Source organism: Girardinichthys multiradiatus, chromosome 5 (genome assembly GCF_021462225.1).
Source record: "Girardinichthys multiradiatus isolate DD_20200921_A chromosome 5, DD_fGirMul_XY1, whole genome shotgun sequence".
Lineage (NCBI taxonomy): Eukaryota > Metazoa > Chordata > Actinopteri > Cyprinodontiformes > Goodeidae > Girardinichthys > Girardinichthys multiradiatus.
The window spans coordinates 31433575-31439285 of record NC_061798.1 but is presented as its reverse complement, the minus strand read 5'-3'; positions in this window follow the sequence as shown (position 1 = coordinate 31439285).

The following is a 5711-nucleotide window of genomic DNA, read 5'->3' as shown; positions in this document are numbered from 1 at the left end:
GGGACAACCTCCCACATTTACCCCAATTACTGCCCTGTCCAACTCCTGCTTGCACATAGGCAAACAGATGAACACATGGATTCCCAGCAGCAGTTGAGAAATTGTTCAACGCTGATAAAAATGATCAGAAAACAAGTAAGGGAAAAAGAAATCAATAAAGCCTTTGCATATATACCTACAGCAGGAAAAATAAGTATTTGATACATTACCGATTTTGCAGGTTTTCTGCTTCTGGAGTGGTCTGTAATTTTCATTGTAGGTACACTTAATCTGTGAGAGACAGAACCTAAAAATAAGTCGAGAAAATCACATTGTCTGTTTAAATAATTAATTAACAATTTATTGCAATTAAAAATATTTGATAGTATAGAAAAATAGAACTTAGTATTTGGTAAAGAAACCTTTGTTTACAATTACAGTGTCAGGTTTAAACAATCTGAAATACTTATAACATCACAAAAAGAAGAGAAAGACAAATAATTTGTTACTTTACTCGCCGCGAGGAGAACGGACAGGGATGTGCTTCCAGTTACAAATCTCCTACCGCTCTGAAAACCATCTGTCCGTACCTCTCTTTTTATTATCTTTAGTGGGTCCCTATTTACAATGAATGTCGCTCTCTAAGGATTCTATAAGGATGGGAAAAACAGCTGCATCGTAAACAGGTCATAAAAACCATTATCTTGTAACAACACACTTCCACAGTCTCCCCCCATCTTAAGATCAGTGTGTCATCTGTTCAGCACAATCAGCCATTATCTTTATGACCTCCTCATCTGTGACTGCTTCCTTCCCAGCTCCACCTTTGATCCTTGCCTGCAGACAAACTCATACTCACACAAACATCATGAAAGATTATAAAGATCAAATAGTCAAGTTAAAGAAAAGGAAAATATATAAAATAAATCTATATTCAATTATTCCAACATTTCCTCCCTGTTTATCTTATATTTGCTCATATTCTCATATCACTTAACAGCCACTTCTTTCAGATTTTTTAACTATAAGATTATTTTCATGAGTACAAAGACAATTATACTCAGAGGCACTTACTGACATTTAAATCACAGAATCATATAGAAATGGATCTGGGTATAGGCCAGAAAAGTGGTCAGTTGCATCCTCATCATCTTCATCATCCTGATGTTTAAATAAAAGATAGAGTTGGGTAACTCTGTCTTCAGTAGGAGAAATAGCTGTGGTGATGAGATGGTTAAGAAGAGAACGAAGACAGGGAATTCAACAACATCCACACAATGTCAAAATTGCAGCAAACACTGCAAAGGAAATTATTACTGATGATACTAAAATTTTATACTTTCCAAACATATCCAGCCAGGAGTCCCACATCAAGGTGTCTACTCCAGAATGCTCCTTCATTTTGCCATTTAAAGATCTCAAACTTTCTACGGCTTTAGTGAGGCTGCCATTAGCAGCAGTGTTGTCAGGTATGAATGTGCAGCATTTTTCTCCAAAAATGGCACAAACTCCTCCTTTCTCAGCTAACAACAGGTCCAAAGCAATTCTATTCTGGAATGCCATCAGGGAAGTTGAAGCCAATTAGTCATGGACAGCTTCAAACCCGCTTTGTGTCCAATTTCCTAGTTTTTGCACATTGTAGTGAATATAGTTGATCCTGTCTACGTTTTTGTTCATCGTACACCACTTACTGATACTTGATTCAAATCTTGCAGCTACTTGATCAGTTAATTTATCTTCATCTACAGCATTTATGTATGTAGAGTCTCCCTCAGTCTGCTAAACTACTGCTCTGCACTTTCTATCACGCCAATCATGTGGGATTACACTAGATCATCTTCTGACATAGGATATACTAAAACTGGTAACAATAAAGTAATTAGAGCACAGACTCCCGTTACATTTTGAAGGTAATCAATCAAACAACCACCACCAAATGTCTCCTCTAGAGACTGGTTTAAAATACTTATTTACTTTTACAGTTATAGTACACCATACTGCAGTGAGATTTCCTAATTTATTGCCTCTCTCTGTCATATTTATACATGTGTAGTTTCCAGTGGTGATTAGCTTGTGGAAAACTGATTTATCCTTATCTGCTCTAATTACAGGAAAAACAAAATCCCAGTGCTGACACATTTCATTAAAATTAGTTTGATTCATTACTTTCATCATGCAGGGTTGTGGTATCACAGCTGGAATTATTTATAATAAAAGCCTTGAATCCAAACACACAACACAATCTCTTTTAGTCATGTTAGCCGCTTGCTCTACCATCAATAACCAGTTATTATTTGTTCCTGATATTCCAGTAATAACCTGGAACTAGTCATCTGTGGTTAAGTTTCCTAACATAATTTTTACTCTCTTCGCTTTGTTACCTGGATTGCATTATCAGCTTTATGGAACTTAAACAACTTCTTTTAATAACTAGCATAAGCAGTGGTGCACCGCTCTGGTGTCCAATTATTTCTTTCATCAGCTACTATCATGGACCATGAGGTGTCTCTTCTATCATTAGTTAAGTACCATTTATAACTCCTATAATCCTGCCCTTTCCTTTCTCGTTTGGTCAAGCTAATGAGTGGGATCAGCACTACAGCTATGGTTTTAGATTTCACGAACACTTGAATGCCATAAGTATAAGAAGTTTGTTTAGTACACATAGTTAGGTTATCTTGCCTTCCTTGATTTAGCGCTACTTGTTTCATATGACTCATAGCAGGTGTTGTTACATTCTGATTTATCTTGACTGGTTCCCAGAAATACCAGAAAAATAAGAAAATCAATATGAGGAAAAATATAACCACCCAGCATCAGGAAGCATTGTTCATCCATCTAAGAGTCATTTTGGCTCAAATGTTACTCTAAGTGGTTCCAGTGCCTTAATTTCCTTCACTGACTTTCGGGTCTCTCCAGCCTCTAAATGTCTGGGTCCACCCTATTATCAGTCTATAAATCACTTCCCCTGATGGAGCTTTCAACCAAAATGACCTTTTAACAATGTGTAAGGTGAATCCAGGTTGATCTCTCAGCTATTTTTACTACTATAGGAGTGGTTAGTAATACCTAATATGGGTCCTCCCACCATGGTGAAATACCAATACTTCTTCTTTACACTCCTTATTAACACCCAGTCTCCTGGTTCCACTAGTTGGTTTTCCTGCTGGGAAATAGAACATTTCTCATTAGTTTGATTTTGTTTCTGTTGCTTTTCTAACATACTCCTCATATAATCAACTAGGTTAGCTTCTTCATCTAACTCCCACTGATTTTTTGAACTGTGGTAATCTGTATGGTCTTCCAAATAACGTTTCATAGGGTGTTAACCCTGAGGTGCTTGTAATGTTTAGTTGGAAATAGTTCTATCCGTTTAGAAAATGCATCTATAATGACTAAACAGAACTTTTTTCCCTTCACTGTGATTTAACTCAATAAAATCCATATGAATTGTTTGAAAGGGGTATCTTGATTTTGGAAATTGTCCCCTTAGTAAAAATTCCCTTGTGGATTATGTTTTGTATTTCGCTCTGTACCAGAGGTTGATCCTACAAATCACTTCTAGTTTTTGCTTCTTTTTCTGCTAATTCTTGACCATCATGTTGAATTCCATCTTCAGGCGTGGGTAACAATGTTGCTGAGTTTAAAGTGGTGCACCTTTCTATAGTTAAGTGTGGTGGTGACAGTAAGGTTGACATGCAGGACAAATGTCTAGCAGGTGATAGAAAGGTCATATTTGTTTGCAGTAATATTGCTGAAACTGCATGGGGAACTCTTCAAGTTAAAAGGTGAAACAACACTATTGTAGCACTGACTTCAACTGGCATTGAGGCTGCAATTACAGCTCTCACACAATATGGTTGCGCACATGCAACACTGTCTAGTTTTGAAGAGAAATAAGCTATTGGTTTCATTTTATCTCCATGTTGTTGAACCAGAACTGAAGTCATAAAATGTCCCTTGGAATCTACCATCTAAACAAACGGTTTACTATAATCTGGTAATGCTAAAGCAGTACTGGAAACTAGAACTTGTTTTAAGTTGGTAAATGCTTCTTCAGCTTCTACACTCCATTTCAGTTCAGACGTCATTTTCAGCTCTTCCTCATACATTAGTTTGTTTAATGGAGCTACTATTTCTGCATTATTTGGCACCCAGTTTCTACAATAATTAGTTAGTCCAAGGAAGGACACCATTTGATTTTTTGTTACTGGTTTTGGAACTTGTAATATTGCAGTCTTTCTTTCTTCTACAATTGTGTGTCCCCCTGCGCTAAGATTGTGGCCTAGGTATTTAACCTCATTTTTACACAACTGAAGTTACTTTTACTGACTTTGTGTCCTTCTTCTGCTAAATGTTTTAATAATGCTATTGTGTCATTTTTACAAATCTCCTCATCAGGAGAGGCTAATAGCACATCATCAACATATAGTAAAACCTGACTACTTCCTGGAGGGTCAAACTTGGCCATACTTGCACTCATTACCTGAGAGTATATAGTTGGACTTTCACAGTAGCCTTGAGGTAGTCTGGTATAAGTATATCTTTGTCCCTCAAAGGTGAATGCAAACCAGAACTGACTATCTTTATCTATAGGTACAGAGAAAAAATGCATTGCTTATATCAACTACAGTAAATATTCTATCATCTGGTCTTAGGGAATTTAATAATGTATAAGGATCAGGAACACATGGTGCTCTCTGAACAACTGCATTATTAACTGCCTGTAAGTCTTGTACCATGCACCATCCTGTTGATGGAGCTTGTTTTTTAACTGGAAAAATGGGGGTGTTATCTGGTGAATCCTCACATTTTATTATCACCCCTGGAGTTATTAAATCCTTTATTACTGGTTTTATTCTTTCATGTGCATCATGTTTCAAAGGGTACTGTTTTACACTGGGCCTGTATTCTGTTTTTGCCCTGATTTGGACAGGTAATGCTCCTTTTACTAAACCCACATCAGTAGGGTCTTTTGACCATAACTTATCAGGGACTTTATTCAAGAACTGTTCCTCTGTTCAGTAAGGAATATTTCTCATTGTTGCTTTATATGCAAATTTATCCCTTCCTGCACTGTCACTGTCCAGAATAATGGCTTCCTAGTTAATCCTGTGGATGTACTGATTTCTGTATTCATTGTTGTTGCAAAACCAGTCTGTGGCATCTTTTCCCCTCTGCACTATTCTTCCCATGTCCTGCTACTTGAGTTCTTTATCCTTGAATAAAGATATGTGTGGAGGTGTCCACATTTTGCAGAGCTTCCTAGTGTCTTCCGCTAACACTACTTCAGCAACTGACGTACTCTTCCCATCTGCATAAACTTAAGTTACCATGACTTTGGTAGGGGTTACTTTAGTTAATGCTTTTTCATAAGTTTTATCTGGTCCAGGAGTATTTTTATGCCACATGGTAATATGTAGATCATCTGGTGTTATCTGATCTTGTAGTCGAGTAATGACATTTCTTCCTTCTGTTAATAAAGCTGTCCCTATGTCTAGGGGTGGTTTGTTCGGAACATTAGAATAGATAGCTGACACGACTGTCCATTGGGATCTCTTATCCAAACTGGTTCAGACTCACAGACTCGTGTCAATTTCCCACTAGCTGACCTTACTGTTATTTGCTGATCACTAAGTCTGGAATTTGGGATTGTTTCTCTACAGGTGGTCCTGCATGCTTCAGTATCACAAAGAAAAGTAATTGATTTTCCATTCAACAGTAAGGTAACT